This window comes from Helianthus annuus, chromosome 9 (assembly GCF_002127325.2).
Source record: "Helianthus annuus cultivar XRQ/B chromosome 9, HanXRQr2.0-SUNRISE, whole genome shotgun sequence".
Taxonomy (NCBI): Eukaryota; Viridiplantae; Streptophyta; class Magnoliopsida; order Asterales; family Asteraceae; genus Helianthus; species Helianthus annuus.
In genome coordinates this window covers 148,992,360-149,012,052 of record NC_035441.2, presented here as the reverse complement: position 1 = coordinate 149,012,052, position 19,693 = coordinate 148,992,360, and the positions used below count along the sequence as shown (strand labels likewise).

Sequence of the window (19,693 nt, the reverse complement as noted above, 5' to 3'; positions counted from 1 at the left end):
ACCAGCGGTGTCCCTCAGAGTTCACGTGTCAACCTATGCCCCAAACCCCCGTCCTACCATACCTCACGGTCTAATGTTTTAATTAGTAATTAGATTTTATGTGTCATTAATAAGTAATTATACTTGGTGAATGTGTTTTTTTTTTTTTTTTTCATGTTCCAATAACTGAAAAAATATTTGAGAAGATATTTTACTATTTTATGAGATAAGACTCCCTCCAATGCTTCTTGTTGGGGGTTGCACTTGATGATGTGGATGATGCATTTGTAAAGGAAGCATTGGGGTATGTGTCATTTAAAGGGGTTTGCATGTAGGGAAGTGCACTACATGCAGGAGAGAGAAGGTGAAGGTGGGCCTTTTAAATGTTTTTAAAATAGAAAAAGAAATTGTGATATGGAAGAGAGAGGATGCATGTGGGAATGATGAGTTGGAGTTAAAAAGAGGAGAGAGAATAAATGTGAGAAGAATGAGTTAAAAGCTGATATGGCAGTGATAACTAGGATGCATGTAGTAATGCAGACCGTTGCATTGCGGACAGTCTAACAAAATTGAAACAAAGCATTAATATGCCAAGTTTAATGGACAAAAGTTTACCCTTTAAAAAATATTATCATAAATTCATATTAATCAGTGGGATTTTCTTACGCTACACAGCGAGAATTTGGTCATTATCGGTTCAGTTTGTTAACAATAACGACGCTTGTTATAGCAACCAAAAAAATAAAACCTTAAAAATAAAGTCGTGATACAAAATGATAAATGTTGGGAAAATGAGCATTAAAGAACACCAAACTGAATTTTAAAATAAAAAAGTTGACCTGCTTGTTTTTAAATAAAATTTGTGTTAAAACATAGATAAAATGATCATGGCAACGACGTACTCAGAGTTTAAGATAACATTATGTCGTGCAAAACTTATTTAAAAGTTAAAAGAAGTAAATTCATTACATATTATATATGACCCGACCTGATTTCGATTAAAATTTATATCGAAACGTAGATAAAATTAAGCATTCCGCATCGGTATATTTGAAACTTAACAAAAAAATTATATTTTATAAGTTATAAAACAAAATATAGATGTGTAAAACTGCTTATAAAATATAAATAATAGGGTAAATTACTTTTTGAGTCCATGTGTTTTATGGGTTTTAACTAGTTGAGTCCAAAAGCAAAAAGTTTAACGACTTGAGTCCCCATAAGCATTTTCTTTAACCATTTGAGTCCAAATTTCTAACCCAGTTAGAATTTTGTTGTTAAGTTTTGTTAAATGACCAAATTACCCCTAAAAATAAAAAAAAACACTAATTTATTTAGATTTTTTTGTCTCTTCTTATACACCTCTCTCCTTATCTCTATCTCCCTAAAAAAACAAAAACAAATCTGCAACTTTCTCAATCATATTTTTTTCTCTCTCTAAACCACCTCCATCCTACCAACTAGTGATACTGATAGACAAAGATGGCGGATGAAGACGACCGCAGCCGGTGATGGTAGCAAGTCCACTGCAAGGTTACATGACCCCAATGCTTCAACTTGCTACTTACCTTCACTCCCAAAACTTCTCAATAACCATCGCTCACTCCGACTTCAATCTGTGATGACGTCATATCGGAGCATCGCCGGAAACTGAAAACCGTTAAACTGTCACCCCTCCGTCAGTTTCCAACCGTAAGATCTGTTTTTTACTTCTTCTGTTTCTCTTATTCTTCTTTATAATATTCTGGCGACACTCGACCACGTCGTTTCAACGCGTTGTGGAACTTTCCAGATTCTCCAAACTCGCTACTTACAAATTTGACTCGGTAAGGGTATTATCGAAGTTTAACGAGTTGATTCAGTTTAAAATAGAATCTAGGGTTTCGTTTCCTGATCACAAGTCTGTGAGTTTTGTTGTGGAAGAGATCAAGTTGGGCTCCTTTTGGTGGATGACTAGAAGGCTTAAACTTGCAGAGCTCACAGTGGATCAGTGGGAGAGGTTCGAAGGTGGTTACAGAAGCAATTTTTTCTAATTTAGGCTAGGTTTTTGCTCATGTGCCAAAAGATGAAGTTGAGATCTGGATTGAGAAAATGCAACAGGAATCGATACTTGCTCAGATGGCCGAATTGAAGAAGATTTTGTATGGTAAGTTCAAAGACTCGATCAACCAGGAAGACTGATTGCTAATTGCTCAGTATTTTTTTATGTTGTACCAAACGTTCTCTTGTATTCTAAGGCATATTCGTAAAACCATCTGAGTATAGTGATAACGTCATCAAGGGGATGTATGTGTTGTCGGTGGATGAGTATAGTGATAACCGGTTCTGAACTTGAGTTCAAAAACCTTTGATTCGAAAAGTAATTTGATTCGGAGCTCGTAAAGATGGTAAGTAGTCAAGATGGCAAAGATGACGGAGAAGATGATGGTTGTTGGTGGTGTTGTCGGAGGTGAACAATGGTGTCGGTGTAGTTGCAGGTAGTCTACGGTGATGATGATGGTTTAGATGGTGATGCCCGGAGTGACGATGACGATGACGATGACGGTGGTGTCGAAGTTTGGGGAGATTGAGGATGGGCCGTTGGGGTTGGATAAGTAGATGGGGAAGTCGAGAGGGTTTGCGCCTCTGTAGATTTAGAAACCCTTAATCAATATCTGATCTGCACAGTTGCCGGAACAGAAATCGATTTCTGATCTCGTTGTCACAGTTGCCGGAATAGAACTTAACAATCGATTTCACCAACTTGTGTTAATTGGGGGATTATATATTCTTTTTCTTTTTGAGTCCCTGTGTTTTATAGGGGTAATTTGGTTATTTAACAAAACTTAACAACAAAATTCTAACTGGGTTAGAAATTTGGACTCAAATGGTTAAAGAAAATGCTTATGGGGACTCAGGTCGTTAAACTTTTTGCTTTTGGTCTCAACTAGTTAAAATCTATAAAACACAGGGACTCAAAAAGTAATTTACCCTAAATAATAGAAAGAGTTAAATGACATTTTTGTCCCTGTGGTTTGGATCATTTCGCCAGTTTAGTACAAAGGTTTCATTTTTTGCCTGTGGGTCCAAAAATGTTTCATCATTGTCATTTTATCCGCTAGGTTAACTTTATCCATTTTTCTGTTAACGAGAAGGGCAATTTGATCATTTTATATGTAATCCTGTTAACTAGAAGGGCAATTCGGTCATATAAAATGACTGAATTGCGCTTCTCGTTAACAGAAAGAATTGATGAAGTTAACCCAGTGAACTAAAATGGCAACGGCGAAACATTTTTGGACCCACAGGCGAAAAACGAAACATTTGGACGAAACTAGCAAAATGACCCAAATCACAAGGACTAAAATGACATTTAATTCTAATAAAAAAAATATTTAAGTTGAACAAGTGGTGAATTTAGGAAAAACTAAGACTACACCATGATTCCTAAAGAAAACCGAAGAAAAAACTTACGTGAAGATGATATGCATACGAGGAAAGCTTGGGAAAATTGAATGACTCCACCTACTCTAAGACTATGGGGGTATGGGGCGGGGGTTGGGGCATGGGTTGGTTACAAACTCCTACGTCACCATTCCGGGTGGGTTTGGGTTTAAGTTAGGCCTGTAAACGAACCGAACGTTCATGAACTGTTCATGAACTTGTTCGGCGGGAAGTTCGTTTATGTTCGTTTATTTAATAAACAAACGAACACGAACAAAAAAATTTGTTCGTTTAATTAAATGAACGAACATGAACACACCTTGTGTTCGTTCATTTATGTTCGTGAACATTCTTTTATGTTCGTTCATTTATGTTCGTGAATGTTCGTTTATTTACGTTCGTTTATGTTCGTTTAAATTTTAATAAATACATAAATAGTTATATTTATATAAATATTAGGTTTTCTAACTACTTATATAAATATAACTAATTAGTATATCTATGAACCCTTATTTAGATGTGTTTTCGGATGAAATGTAATATATTAGACTTGTTTCTTCAATCATGTTAATTTATGTTTCAGCCCCTTGGGCGGGGGTTTCAGCCCGGGTTTCAGCCCGGGTGTTGGGCGGGCTACGAACATGACATGGTGGAACCTCGTTGGCCAATAGCACTAGCCCTTTGAAATTGGATTTTTTTTCCACGTCACCCCAACTACGCCCCACCATACTCTTTGAAATTGGCTTTTGGTCTTGGATGCCCCATACTCTACGTGTCGCACCATGCCCCTAACCCACACCCCACCATACCCCAAGGTCTAAATAAAACATAAATATGTCCACGTTAGCATGTCAATCAAATAACAAGTAGGGCCGACCAAGTTAGGCGACGGCCCGAGGTCCTAATCTCTAAAGGGCCAGGAATTCTTAAAAAAACCTATATATTGAAAAGCACAACATAAAATGCGATTTTGCCTAGTGGTTAGAACCTTGTATTCCTTTTTTCTGAGTGTAGGTTCGAGTCCCTCTTCCATCATTTTTTTAATCAATTCAATATATTTTAAATCCACTCAACAATTCTGTTAAGGTTCTTGATTAATTAAAGAAAATAGATAGAAGTCAGACTAGAAAATAGAGAGATGATTAGAACTTGATAACTTTCATTCATAATCTCAAATGAAAACGCACAGGACTATATATAGTTAACATTCATGCCACTAACCCTAATAAGATGTACCCACTACTCACAAATTAGTTACCAACTACTCCTAACAATATGGAAAAATACGTTACATGGAAAACATGAGCATTTCCTTATTTCCCTTTATTTTAACACATGACTAACAACTTGAACATTCAAAATAAAGTGGCTGGACTACATGTGCTTTTACTCAGAGGGTGACTTGGGCTTCGGTACATAATAATCCACCCTGCTCGAACTCGCCTTGTCCTCAAGGCGAAAAATCGAAATACAACTTGGTGGAAACCACGGCGGACGCCACTCGAGTTGTACGGTAGCATTCGGAGCCGTTTCCATCAAACGCCATGGTGGGTGCCACTCGGGTAACCCAGCTACCGCTTTGATTGATTTCATTGGTTTCGTTGTTGGCGGTGAACTCACAACCTTCTTCAACCTAGAAAAAAACCATTGTTGTCTTAATCAGAATTTGGGTAGGTGTTGGTTTGGATGACGGCTTGGTCACAGTGGCTTTTTGCAGCGACAGAACGGGTGTTGGAGCCAATGGGGTTGGTATAGGTTTTAGAGTTGGTTTTGGAGTGGCAGTTGTGGGCGGTGTAGCGACAGCGAGTGACGAGGTTGGTGGTGCGTTGACGGAAACGGGCCGTGGTGTAGAAAAAATGGGTGTGGTTGCTCATCTTTGAGACTCCTCTTTTAGATGATTGATTATCTCAAAAAGAGTCGACTCAATCCGATCCATTGAAGCCTTCCATTCACGAGCGTCCATAGGAGTGGATCAAGACTACTCTGATACCACTGTTAAGGTTCTTGATTAATTCACCAAAGAAAATAGATAGAAGCCAGACTAGAAAATAGAGAGATGATTAGAACTTGATAACTTTCATTCATAATCTCAAATGAAAACGTACAGGACTATATATATAGTTAACATTCATGCCACTAACCCTAATAAGATGTACCCACTACTCACAAATTAGTTACCAGCTACTCCTAACAATATGGAAAAATACGTTACATGGAAAACATGAGCATTTCCTTATTTCCCTTTATTTTAACACATGACTAACAACTTGAACATTCAAAATAAAGTGGCTGGACTACATGTGCTTTTACTCAGAGGGTGACTTGGGCTTCGCTACATAACAAATTCAATGCGATTTATCCTAGTGTTTAGAGGTTTGCATTCAGTTTCTTTCTAATTAACTATATCCATTCCTACTTCTTTTATTAATTTGTTTGTTTTGGAAACCAATATAGACAAATTGAAACTTTTTAAAGTTTTTTTCTTTAATCTATAAGCAATTAATAAATTAAGTTCGAAAATAACAAAAATAAAACGATTTCACAATTAAGCCCTAAAAATACCTATTACCTATATATTTACCCATATCTCCATTTATAAAGCACAAAATTTAAACGCACATTAAAATAAGCAATTAATAAATTAATGTTTCAAAATAATAAAAATATAATGATTTTACAATTAGGCCGAAAAAAAACCTTTTTACCTATATATTTACCGATATCTCCATTTAAAAAGCTCAAAATTTAAACCCACATTAAAAGATGTAATCCATTGAGGTTGGTAGGGGCGTTAGGAGAGCCTCATGATTCGCTCAGGTAAGTAAGTTCAATCATTTTACTACACAACTTTTGTTTTGTTTATTTTATAACAATTATGATTGTATTGTGACTTTTTTAATATATTAATTTTTTTTTGTCTCGTCTGTGGTCCAAAAGCTTTTTATCACTCTTGGGAACGGTTCTAATAATAAGTGCCTGGATTATTTAATTCTGTCATGTGTTAAGAATAAATATATTATATAAATAGCTAAACATTATTGGTTGTCAAGGTGACCTTTGTGAACTCATGAGCTGCATCAATCGCTCTCATGAATTCTGTCCTAGGTAGTCTCCTTTCAATATGTGAAAGACGAAGTTGCGACTGCTCGTCAACCTAATACGTTAACGCTTATGTCATGCAGCCAGTTTCAAACATATTTTATGTTTGGACGGTTAGACGGCTTCACACCTAGTGGTTAAATATGGGTATATGTTAAGCCCAATTATTGAACTGAACAAAGTCACTATTGTTATGTTTGATTGGATTAGAGAAGGGGAACTCATCTAAACTTTTTGAGTTAAATCATAATCTCACATCATGTTCTATCACCATCAGTAAATCACTTATACTCATTACACCATCACATTCAATCATTTATTTTTTTAAAGTTAAATATAAACTAAACCAATAAAAAACCAACCATTTTTAAAATACTTAAAATCAAATATTAAAGCCCAATTAAAATTAAAAAATAAACAACCGAAGAAAAACTCAAATTTAAAAACTAATACAAAAATAAAACTACTTTTCGTCGGAATTAAGAAGGTGGAGATCTAAAGCGCCAATGTGTTCTGTTACATATACATATACATATCGTAGTTGAAAGTGGGCGTTTTCATTCCGCAACTCCAAAACAATATCATCGGGAATGGCTACTTGGGACGAACGGTCCATTACGTAGTATGGTGATATTGCGTTCCTCTCATCCTTTAAGATCATAATGTGCAATATGATACACATGTACACCAAGCTCCTTAATTTCGATTGCTCCATTGCATGTACAGGACGATTAATTATACCCCTTCTTTGAAGGTTTCTCTTTGTCGTGGGTTGGATACGAATAAGCTTTTACAAAAAAAGACCAATTTGGGTAAATGCCTTCAATAAGATAGTAGTTGCGTCTATATTGTCTCCCATTGACCACAAATGGACATGGAGGTGTGGTTCCATGTATTTCATTATTGAATAATGTTGATCGATCATCATCATCATCATAGTCAGTAAATCCCACCAATAGCAAAGCTCTACCGCTTAGGAATAGAGAGGCTGCTTCCAGTGAGACCCCCGGCTTCATAGTAGTTTTGCATCAAGCCTTGGATGTAAGGCACATAACTCTTGGCAAAAAGGCCGATTAGTGCATGTATGTAACATCCCGATTTTTTCGTGGTATTAAAATATATATAATCTTTCAAGTAAGTTTGTATTGGTGGAAATAGTATTTTATCACACCCCAAAAATACTAAAATTCAGTTATCATGTTTCATTATGATATTAACATGAAGTATTGTAACTAGGTATATTGAACCTAGTTAAAATATTAGTTATCTATTAGTGAAAATAGTGCTTTGACCAAACTAGATAACTAACCAAAACATAAGGGCCAAAAGTGAATATGCTAGAACCTTAGATAAATAAAAAAAAAAAAAAGAGAGGGAAAACGAAAAGGGCGTGACCAGGAGGTCACCCCTGTGCGACACAGGATAAGGAAGAAGGAGAAAGGAGAAGGAGACTGATTTCACACGAGGATCACGAAATTGGAGGGTTGAAGTCTCGATTATGTCTTCTTTGCTTGATTCTAAGGCTCCAGTAAGTGATTTCATATGTTGTTTGATGAAACTCAAAGTAGTGTTCTTCATGCTTTTTGTTCAAACCACGAAATTAGGGTTAATTGTGTGTGATTTTGGTGTTGAACAACCATAGTCTTTATGCTAAACTGATTGATTGTAACTTTTGAGTTATGGATTCATGTTGCATGTTATGATTTGGGTTCATTCAAGATTTGGTGATTAGGGTAGAGATGTATGAAAACCATGTGTGAAGTTGCTGACCAAAATCTGAGTAGAAACTAACGATCCTAAAACAACGATGATTTTGTTTAAAAACATAAAAGATGATACTATTTGAGAATTACAAAGAAAGTAGACATCTTTAATGATGAATTGAGTGCATGAGAGTTCATATAAGCGAAAAAATGGTGGAATATAGTTTATGCCCGCAAGGTGTTTGATTAAATGCCTAAACCAAAATAAAAGTGAGATTTTGAAAGTTTTGCCATGTTTACTTGATTTCTAATGATTTGCTAACAATAACTTAGTGTTTTGTAAACATAAAGCTTTGGTGAATCTAATGGTGAATGAGATTAACATAAAGTACATATGTAAATGTTATTTTCACTTGATCATCCAAACGGGTCACTTGAGTGAATGAGTTAATTGGGTTGGATTATAACCCAAACTTATACACATTGGTTAGTCGATGAAATTATGGTGAAAATGACCCGTATGTTATGAGTAAACACAAATGCGTGATAACGGGTCAAATGGATGCTGATAAACCAATTAACAAGTTTGGGGTAAAAGAATGATTTAGAACACATGTTTGATCATGGGTTGGATAAGTAACTAGGTATTATGAGATAAATGCCCATGTTACGTGTTCTAATGATTTGCAAGTTTGATTTGTTGTCAAGATAGGTGGCATAATGTTTGGATGGCAACGGGTCCAACGGGTGATAAAGCAACAACATTCCTACGGGCAAAGGTGAGTGACTCGAGTATGTTTGGAGTCGCATTGATTTAAATAGTCTTATTGTTGGATTAAATTTCTTATAGTTAAGGTGGTTTAATGAAACTTATCGAATATGGTTTAACTTAACAATAACGTATTGTTTTAGCGATGTTTTGGGGGGTTTTAACCCATCAAGAAAGAGTACACAATGTTAATGGGTCGAGATACCCAAATGCTGAAAATTCAGCTTATTTTCAGATTTTTGCTAGTCTTTAAAAATTCATAGAAAATTAACCGAATGTCCGTTCGGGGCGTATTTTATATCCACGAAAAGGTCTCGAAGTCACCGTTAATAAGAATTTTAGTTTGAAGTGAAATACTCAATATAAATATGGGAAAATGCTGAATTACTACAGCTGCATAAAGCTGAGTGAAAAACATAAATTTTATAGTACTTGCATAATCTTAGGGAATTTATAAGGAACCAATGGGATGTGATTATGTTGTTGTTTTAAACCTATTTGTAGCTATATATTACACGAGTTGAGGTGAGTGATTCCTTCAATATGGATGTGTATGCTAAATTAAAAAGTCACGGGTTTTGTAACCTGCATGTGCAAAAACATGTGTTCATTTAGTAGTGCTTATGAATGAATGACATTTGTGTCGTAAAAACTATATAACGTATTGGAGTATTTTATGAATACATGTATGAATTATTAAGAGTATGTTAGATAACAATGATTGTTGATAATCGTATATATTGTCTAATGAATTACAACATAGATATGTGGCAGTTTACCATTTTATTTATATTGACCGAATCAATTCGATAATGGTTTACTTTGAAGTTTTTCTTGATTCTATATTAGCAGGGATATACATGATATATAAAAAAGGGCATCCATATTAGAATGGAGAAAGTCACAAAATGCGTGACACGAGATAATGAAGTGGCGATATTGTTTTGTTGGGCATTATGAGCATTGAATACTCCGTTATGTTTGGTACAAAATCATATTATGAATCCTCACTTAATGAAAGCTAATATTTTGGTGTTTTCAATGTAGGTGATAAGTCATGAAAATCAACGGGGTGTCTTGAACCAGAATCATGAAAGAAGAAAACATCTCACAAGTCATTCACCAATAATTCGGTTCAATCTATAGATATTAGTCATAATTATGCTTACCGTAGGAATATATAATTTCTCGGTTGAGGCTAATAATATGGTAATGTTATATGACAGATTCGGGTGGTAGGAAGGCGAAAGTGATCAAGTTTTTGAAGCGGGTCAACGATGTGAAGATTTAGTGATGCCTTGTTCACTAAGTAATATGGGTTTCCTTATTGGGTCAACTTGACTTAGTTATTTGCATTTTAGAGTTTAACTTCAATGTTTATTTTAGCCAAGTGCTAGTATATCAATGTAGTAGTGGGTTATATTTGTTTTATAAAAACCTTGGTTAACAAGCAGGTATTGTTTTCGTAAGGATTTGTTGTGATGCAAACGGGTCATGGCGAAATTTTCTAAAAGTGTGTTTGTAATTGTTTTATTAATCCGATTATGTGGATTAATAGATTTTAGGAATATTAACCTTTATTAGGTAATATTAACAAAAAGAAAATCTGGGCCTATTTTCCTCATAGTATTAGAATATTGTTTTTAACAAGTCGGGCGTTTCAAGTTGGTATCAGAGCCGTGGGTTGAGAGAATTGAATATGAAGTGGTATTCAAACTCAACCTTAGTGCTCTTATGGGGAGATGAAAGTTAACCCGAGACTTGATCACGAAGCCAAAGACGGTTAAGGCGGCCTAAGGCCTAACTAACTTACCGGTATTGATAACGAGCTACTCGTTTTAACGAGTAATATAGAATGCCTCGTATTATCGTACAGGATCTTATTTAATTGTAATGTTACTAATATTTTGTGAATATTTCAGTGGTATGATTCCGGCATCTGAAGATGGCAGGAATTTGATGATCCACCAGACGTGATGGTAGAAGGGTCGGAAGTATGAAGTAGGGCATGCTCATCAAGGACCTAAGCCAAGTGATGATACCGAATAAAGGACAAATGGCAATGAAAGCTCATCAGAGCGAGTATCACCCAGGTGCACACTTTAATTTATTATATGAATAATAGTATGCAACATTCAAGTAATGAATGACGGTTGCATACGGAATTAAGGCTTGGGAAAACTGGATGAGATACCCATCCAGGGTGATGCTCCCAAGAGAAATTGGGCGGGTAATACGCATCATTCATAATTGTGAATAATTAGAGTACAAAAGACTTCTGATTTAGAAACTCGGACGAGGCTGACCATCCAAGTAGATATTCTTAGTAAGATCTTACTGAGGAAAAGTAACGATTACATTGATGAATGCGATTGCATAAAAGTTTTGTAAAATGAAAACATTCTACATGTTTTGAGACGAAAATGGGTTAAACTAATAATTGTTAAACAACAATAAAAAGTGGTTTTACCAAACAAAATCGGAGACACGAACATGAACTAAGGATTTACTTACATTGGAGGTAATGTGTTAGTTATAATAAGGTCATACGTACCATGTGTTGACTGCTTACCTTGGCCAAGTAACTAGTCAACACATGATACCATGAACTTCTTATAATAAACACATATACGTCCAATGTAGTAAGGACGATGTTAATGGAAATGGAATAATCCCATGAAAAGAATGTGGATGGTTTAAGCTTAAGTGCTTAAACATCATAATGGGTCAACTAAGCGTAAACACAAACCGGGTAACGGGAGTGTGAGAAATGGAGGTATTACCCAAGTGGAAAACGATCATAGTCGTAGATAATGATCGTAGAAAAGATAAAAAGGGAAAAGAAAGAAATGATGATGATAATCCTCATTCATGGTCTATAAGGCCATGAATGATGGATTCGCATGTAAAACCAATGTATAAATGACCCACGGAGTCATAGAATGGACGTATTGCCTATAATGATCGAACATAGTCATGGGCTATGATTGGAAAAGAATAGAAATTGTATTGATGACCTAAATGCCCATGCTTGGTGGGAAGGAGAAAGAATATTAATTTTGGCACTCACTGTCTAAAGGACCTTATGTGACAAAGGAAAAATGAGAATGAATGGTATAAAGGGCCATGACGGGCCGACAAAAGAAAATAATAGTAACAAGAACGAATGATCTAGAGGTTCACGAGACCCTAATATTTTTCAAACATGAAAATAAGTAATTTTCAAAACATAAAATGGATGTGTGACACCAAATACATTTAATGGATGACACGGGTAAAGGGTGGTCTACGGGATCATCATGACCTTCTGGTTATAAATAAAGGCAAGGGTCTATAGGACCAATGTGACCTTCGGGTCACGGATAAAAAGAAATGCCTAAAGAAATAGCCTACGGGGTAAAATTAAAAAAGGCATGTTGGTCAATTGTGTTAAGGCGTGGGAATCGGTTACGATTCCCCGCGTAAAATAAAATTGGTAAAGAGAAAGCAATTGGTCGTCAATTCCTTGATGCGAGTAATTGACACAAGTTAAAAAAAACGTTGAACTAAAACTTGGTTTTAGTCAGTAACGACAATTTTAACGAATGTAATAAAAGTGACATAAAGTAGATATCTACGAACATCATGGAATGAATGGTGATTGTCCAAGGACATCACGAATGTAAGGCGATGATATATGGACATCACAGATAATACTTGGAGTGCAAGGACTCCAATAGAAGTAAAGTGAAGTGTAAGGACTTCACGGATAATATTAGGGTTTAAATATCTCATAATCTAAGGCAAATAATTAAATTACAAGTGTTAATGGTTGTGAGACATGTACGTATTAAGTACACAGAAGTGCGGTGAGCATACTTGTAAGTACACACGAAGGGCCCCTACTTACTTATTAAGTACGCAAGTATGGAAAAGTGTTTAGCTGTTTATAAATTGTAATATGGGAATATGAATGTAGGTAAGTACGTATGAGCCCATATAAATATTTTTTTAACGAAGAAGAAGATAATACATAAATATGTCTAATTATGTGTATGATAATGGCGTTAAGCTCCTATGTGAATGAATTATGCAAGTAAAAAGAGAGAAATTAGAATGATAAACTAGAATTAAGCACCCCCGCGTTGCGGCAGGGGTGTAAAAGTATGTCAATTAGTACCAATGCTACATAACCGTCAGCGATCACTAACGCTGAAGTTGTGGCGTGTTAAAACGAAGAAATAGACCCAAATGTAGAACACTTAAAAAATAACTAATTCGATCTAGGATTCATGCGTTGCGACGAACCCGTCAATTGAGAAAAAAACAGACAAAAAAACATTGAACAACACATAGACGTTTTCGCAAAATTTAGTACGAAACGTAAAACAAAAATTTGCGAAAGACGAAAAGTATAGGGAACCAAAGTTGAATATAAAAAAGTTGTGAGGTTAAATTGTAAAAGAACAAAAGTTTTGACTTTAAAGTACAAATTTCAATTTTATGAAGTTAAAATTGCAAGAAATTCAAACATTTAGGTTAAATGTAAAATTTCAAATTTTTTTTTGAAAACTACCCAAAACATATGGTATAACATTCAATGCATAAAAAAGTTACTTATTTATAATATATAAATTGTAATAATAGTAGTGGTGGATGATAACTTGAAGTATACGAACTTCACGGGTGTATACATGAAGTGTCCGGACTTCATGGGGTAATAACATTGATGTCTAAAGACTTCTTGGAAATGATAATAAGGATAAGTACCTCACGAGTGTCAAGTAAGATTTAGGGCATGTTTGGCTAAGCTTTTTGAAATAACTTATTGACTTATTGGCTTTTTGAAAAGTTATTAGCTCCAAAATGATGTTTGGTAATGAGAGTGTATGTGAGGGGAAAAAGCCAATAAGTCAATAAGTCACTTCATACTGACTTTTCCAAAAAGCCAAAAAGCCAATAAGTTGTTTCAAAAAGCTTAGCCAAACATGCCCTTAATTCCCAAAAATTGTAACGTGTAAAACCAATGTTAAGTAATTAGGTAATGGTTGAAAAGTTACTTTCACGGCATGTGGATGTAAAATAATTAGTAATCGTTTTCAAAACGTATAAATACTTGGAGGTGGACTAAGATGTGAACGAAAAGTTAATTAATGATAAAGGAATTAAGAAGTGTTACCATGATTGAAATAAGTATGGACTAGAGGTTGAATAACCTCATATAAAGGAAGGGGTTCATGTTAGAACTCGTGTTTAATATGAGCACGTGTTTTAAATACGTTTAAATATAGATGTTACAGGTGGAAAGATGGAAGGCGTGTGCGAGTTGCATAGGTGGTATGCAACGGGACTCAAACGAGCATGGATGAATGCTCTACTTGATCGTACACGTAAGTAAATTCTAAATGTGAAATCCATTTAATGGACACCTTTAGTTTAATGATAGTTGAATAATAGAATAACTCATTGCTTAAGCTTAAAGGCGCAAACAAGTGGGATGGTGATTAAACTATTAGGGTAATATCCTAGTGTAGAGTATAATTCGGTTTCGAGGACGAAACCTGTTTAAGGGGGGTAGACTTGTAACATCCCGATTTTTTCGTGGTATTAAAATATATATAATCTTTCAAGTAAGTTTGTATTGGTGGAAATAGTATTTTATCACACCCCAAAAATACTAAATTTCAGTTATCATGTTTCATTATGATATTAACATGAAGTATTGTAACTAGGTATATTGAACCTAGTAAAAATATTAGTTATCTATTAGTGAAAATAGTGCTTTGACCAAACTAGATAACTAACCAAAACATAAGGGCCAAAAGTGAATATGCTAGAACCTTAGATAAATAAAAACAAAAAAAAAAAAAAGGGAAAAAGAAAAGGGCGTGACCAGGAGGTCACCCCTATGCGACGCAGGATAAGGAAGAAGGAGAAGGAGACTGATTTCACACGAGGATCACGAAATTAGAGGGTTGAAGTCTCGATTATGTCTTCTTTGCTTGATTCTAAGGCTCTAGTAAGTGATTTCATATGTTGTTTGATGAAACTCAAAGTAGTGTTCTTCATGCTTTTTGTTCAAACCACGAAATTAGGGTTAAATGTGTGTGATTTTGGTGTTGAACAACCATAGTCTTTATGCTAAACTGATTGATTGTTACTTTTGAGTTATGGATTCATGTTGCATGTTATGATTTGGGTTCAAATTCAAGATTTGGTGATTAGGGTAGAGATGTATGAAAACCATGTGTGAAGTTGTTGACCAAAATCTGAGTAGAAACTAACGATCCTAAAATAACGATGATTTTGTTTAAAAACATAAAAGATGATACTATTTGAGAATTACAAAGAAAGTAGACACCTTTAATGATGAATTGAGTGCATGAGAGTTCATATAAGCGAAAAAATGGTGGAATATAGTTTATGCTTGCAAGGTGTTTGATTAAATGCCTAAACCAAAATAAAAGTGAGATTTTGAAAGTTTTGCCATGTTTACTTGATTTCTAATGATTTGCTAACAATAACTTAGTGTTTTGTAAACATAAAGCTTTGGTGAATCTAATGGTGAATGAGATTAACATAAAGTACATATGTAAATGTTATTTTCACTTGATCATCCAAACGGGTCACTTGAGTGAATGAGTTAATTGGGTTGGATTATAACCCAAACTCATACACATTGGTTAGTCGATGAAATTATGGTGAAAATGACCCGTATGTTATGAGTAAACACAAATGCGTGATAACGGGTCAAATGGATGCTGATAAACCAATTAACAAGTTTGGGGTAAAAGAATGATTTAGAACACATGTTTGATCATGGGTTGGATAAGTAACTAGGTATTATGAGATAAATGCCCATGTTACGTGTTCTAATGATTTGCAAGTTTGATTTGTTGTCAAGATAGGTGGCATAATGTTTGGATGGCAACGGGTCCAACGGGTGATAAAGCAACAACATTCCTACGGGCAAAGGTGAGTGACTCGAGTATGTTTGGAGTCGCATTGATTTAAATAGTCTTATTGTTGGCTTAAATTTCTTCTAGTTAAGGTGGTTTAATGAAACTTATCGAATATGGTTTAACTTAACAATAACGTATTGTTTTAGCGATATTTTGGGGGGTTTAACCCATCAAGAACGAGTACACAATGTTAATGGGTCGAGATACCCAAATGCTGAAAACTCAGCTTATTTCCATATTTTTGCTAGTCTTTAAAAATTCATAGAAAATCAACCGAATGTCCGTTCGGGGCGTATTTTATATCCATGAAAAGGTCTCGGAGTCACCGTTAATAAGAATTTTAGTTTGAAGTGAAATACTCAATATAAATATGGGAAAATACTGAATTACTACAGCTGCATAAAGCTGAGTGAAAAACATAAATTTTATAGTATTTGCATAATCTTAGGGAATTTATAAGGAATCAATGGGATATGATTATGTTGTTGTTTTAAACCTCTTTGTAGCTATATATATTACACGAGTTGAGGTGAGTGATTCCTTGAATATGGATGTGTATGCTAAATTAAAAAGTCATGGGTGTTGTAACCTACATGTGCAAAAACATGTGTTCATTTAGTAGTGCTTATGAATGAATGACACTTGTGTCGTAAAAACTATATAACGTATTGGAGTATGTTATGTATACATGTATGAATTATTAAGAGTATGTTAGATAATAATGATTGTTGATAATCGTATATATTGTCTAATGAATTACAACATAGATATGTGGCAGTTTACCATTTTATTTATATTGCCCGAATCAATTCGATAATGGTTTACTTTGAAGTTTTTCTTGATTCTATATTAGCAGGGATATACATGAGATATAAGAAAAGAGCATCCATATTAGAATGGAGAAAGTCACAAAATGCGTGACTCGAGATAATGAAGTGGTGGCTCGATATTGTTTTGTTAGGCATTATGAGCATTGAATACTCCGTTATGTTTGGTACAAAATCATATTATGAGTACTCACTTAACAAAAGCTAATATTTTGGTGTTTTCAATGTAGGTGATAAGTCATGAAAATCAACGGGGTGTCTTGAACCAGAATCATGAAAGAAGAAAACATCTCACAAGTCATTCACCAATAATTCAGTTCAATCTATATATATTTGTCATAATTATGCTTACCGTAGGAATATATAATTTCTCGGTTGAGGCTAATAATATGGTAATGTTATATGACAGATTCTGGTGGGAGGAAGGCGAAAGTGATCAAGTTTTTGAAGCGGGTCAACGATGTGAAGATTTAGTGATGCCTTGTTCAATAAGTAATATAGGTATCCTTATTGGATCAAATTGACTTAGTTATTTGCATTTTAGCGTTTAACTTCAATGTTTATTTTAGCCAAGTGCTAGTATGTCAATGTAGTAGTGGGTTATATTTGTTTTATAAAAACCTTGGTTAATAAGCAGGTATTGTTTTCGTAAGGATTGGTCGTGATGCAAACAGGTCATGGCGAAATTTTCTAAAAGTGTGTTTGTAATTGTTTTATTAAACCGATTATGTGGATTAATAGATAATTGGAATATTAACCTTTATTAGGTAATAATATTAATAAAAAGAAAAATCTGGGCCTATTTTCCGCAAAGTATTACAATATTGTTTTTAACAAGTCAGGCGTTTCAATGTACCCCCTTATCTTTCGGCTATCAACGTCACTACATGATGCATGATTAACCGTCCCCCGTTTTTAATGTTATTTTCACGATATTAGTAAAATAACGTTAAAATTAGTGCAATTTCACTTTTGACCCCCTCCCGAGGGCCCACACATTTATACATTATACGTGCACACCGCAAGCGGGGCGAAATGATGGTGATCAATATAGAACATTAATGTCGTTGTTTAAATCAGGAACACCAAAGTACGCATGCAAATCCATAAATCATTCGACGCACCCGTCGGTTTTTTTTGTTGTCACCTCTCACTGGTTTCACAAACTCGTCAAGCAATTTCTCCAAACAATAAGCCTACAGTCAATGCTACCGAGCATCCTTGGAAGGTGATATCTGGCTTCATGTGCGCTGTACGAACGTGTAATGTCATTTCTAGTCGGTCTTCCTAGAAACTCGGTACCGTCTAACTTCGCATTGCAAAAATTATCGGTTACAAGTTGACGAATCGCGGATGTGCATTTTTGTGAAACGTGAATCTCTTTTTGCACCTAACATTGTAACCTTTTTGAAACTATTCAAATTAAGCTTCGATATTTCCCACGATTTTTAAAAATGGCTACTTCAATAAATGGAATCTCACTTTAAACGTCTAAGCACTGTACTTTGGGTTTTTGACAAAATAATCATTTATTAGAACTTCATGAGCCCCTTTCTACTCACTCCGCACAAATTTTCTGTGATCGTCCCGTATCTTCAAGTTGCAAGAAAAGAGTCAGACGAAGTAAATGAGTTGGGTAGAAATGAAGTACTTGAACCCTCACGGTACGCTCTGAGTGCCCTTATAGAGTGTCCATTTTATTTAAAAGAAAAAAAACATATTATATATCTCCTGTACCAGTTGTATCTCCGCTTTCATAGGATTTCGTAGACAACTCTTGCTGCTATGAGAATCATCATTTTGAAGGCGATTTTCCCTATTTTGGCTTCTTAAATAGCTTGATGAGGATTTCCCTGCAAGATCTAGTGAAGCATGGTATAATTAAGTAATCATCTTCATCAAGACTAGTAATTTTCAAAGGAATATTGTCAATGGAAGCTCCTATACTTATGGGTCTAGCATTAAAGATGTGTTCTTATATTTTTAGTACAAAACAGTCAAATCTCATATAATTTTAAAGCAAGCTTATAACATTGGAGAAGGAATGGAATGGAGGTTTTGCTCATTTTTCGAAACCCTCACACATCTTATACCTTATCCATAAAAATATAAGGTTTTGCTTAAAAATATATAGATAAGGTATAAGGATAAGGAATGGAATGGAGTGATGTTTTTAGGTAGTTCACTTAAATTTTATGGCCGGTTTAAATGAATATAAGGAATGGGACATGTATCCTCTAAGCAAATTAACCTTATTAAATTATATATTATTCCTTACACAATTGCATCACCCCTACGACGTTTTTTTTTTCGCCTGAAAAATAGAATCATTCACACGCTTAAATTTGCATTCGGATGGCTACTTGATACGAAGAGGCATGCCCATATCCATACACATTCGTGCACATTCATACACATATGCTCATAAGAAATCAAGAACTCACGTAAGTACGCAATTATGTAAACACATACCTATACCTATACCAATACTAATACCCATACCCATATGCATATGCATACACATAACAAAGTAATGCTTTTGTAAAGCTCTGTTAAGAACTTCCACACCTCAGTGTACCATTGAAAAAAAAAACCAATCACTTATAGAAGATGTCAATATGGCCCAAAAAAAACATCCAAAGGCACTATGCTTCAACTAATACATCTCATATAGCTTTAAAGATTTATGAATCTAAAGCTTTGTTTGCTTAAAGCAATTTCATAAACATTTAACAGTTTACCTATGCTTCAACTAATTTTAACTTAACATTCTAAAATTTCATCGGACAATTGATGAACATTGCAAACACCTGCAATACCTTGTTATCTCGAAGAACAACAACAACGAAAGAAATTAAGTTTCACTAACCTTTAAAATTTAATTAGATAGAGAAAGTATTTGTAATTAGCAATAATCTGAATACAAAACCAAATTAAAACAACATACAAAAG

At 34.7% G+C, this 19,693-nt stretch overlaps 2 long non-coding RNA genes across 8 annotated transcripts; both read left to right on the top strand.

Annotated features, from left to right (window-relative positions):
- The first annotated feature begins 7,895 nt into the window (after positions 1–7,895).
- Positions 7,896–10,455, top strand: LOC110874673. 5 transcript variants are annotated; one of them, XR_004867544.1, is made up of 4 exons: positions 7,896–8,029; positions 8,917–8,983; positions 10,021–10,106; positions 10,200–10,433. It is a non-coding gene; the product is annotated as an uncharacterized LOC110874673 (long non-coding RNA). The 5 variants fall into 5 exon arrangements; XR_004867545.1 differs by having other exon boundaries at positions 7,944–8,029; positions 8,913–8,983; XR_004867542.1 differs by having other exon boundaries at positions 8,917–10,106; positions 10,200–10,455.
- A 3,553-nt stretch (positions 10,456–14,008) lies between these two features.
- Positions 14,009–17,393, top strand: LOC110874672. 3 transcript variants are annotated; one of them, XR_004867540.1, is made up of 4 exons: positions 14,012–14,971; positions 15,857–15,927; positions 16,972–17,038; positions 17,151–17,393. It is a non-coding gene; the product is annotated as an uncharacterized LOC110874672 (long non-coding RNA). The 3 variants fall into 3 exon arrangements; XR_004867541.1 differs by having other exon boundaries at positions 14,013–14,971; positions 15,861–15,927; XR_004867539.1 differs by having other exon boundaries at positions 14,009–14,971; positions 15,857–17,038.
- The last annotated feature ends 2,300 nt before the right edge of the window (positions 17,394–19,693 follow it).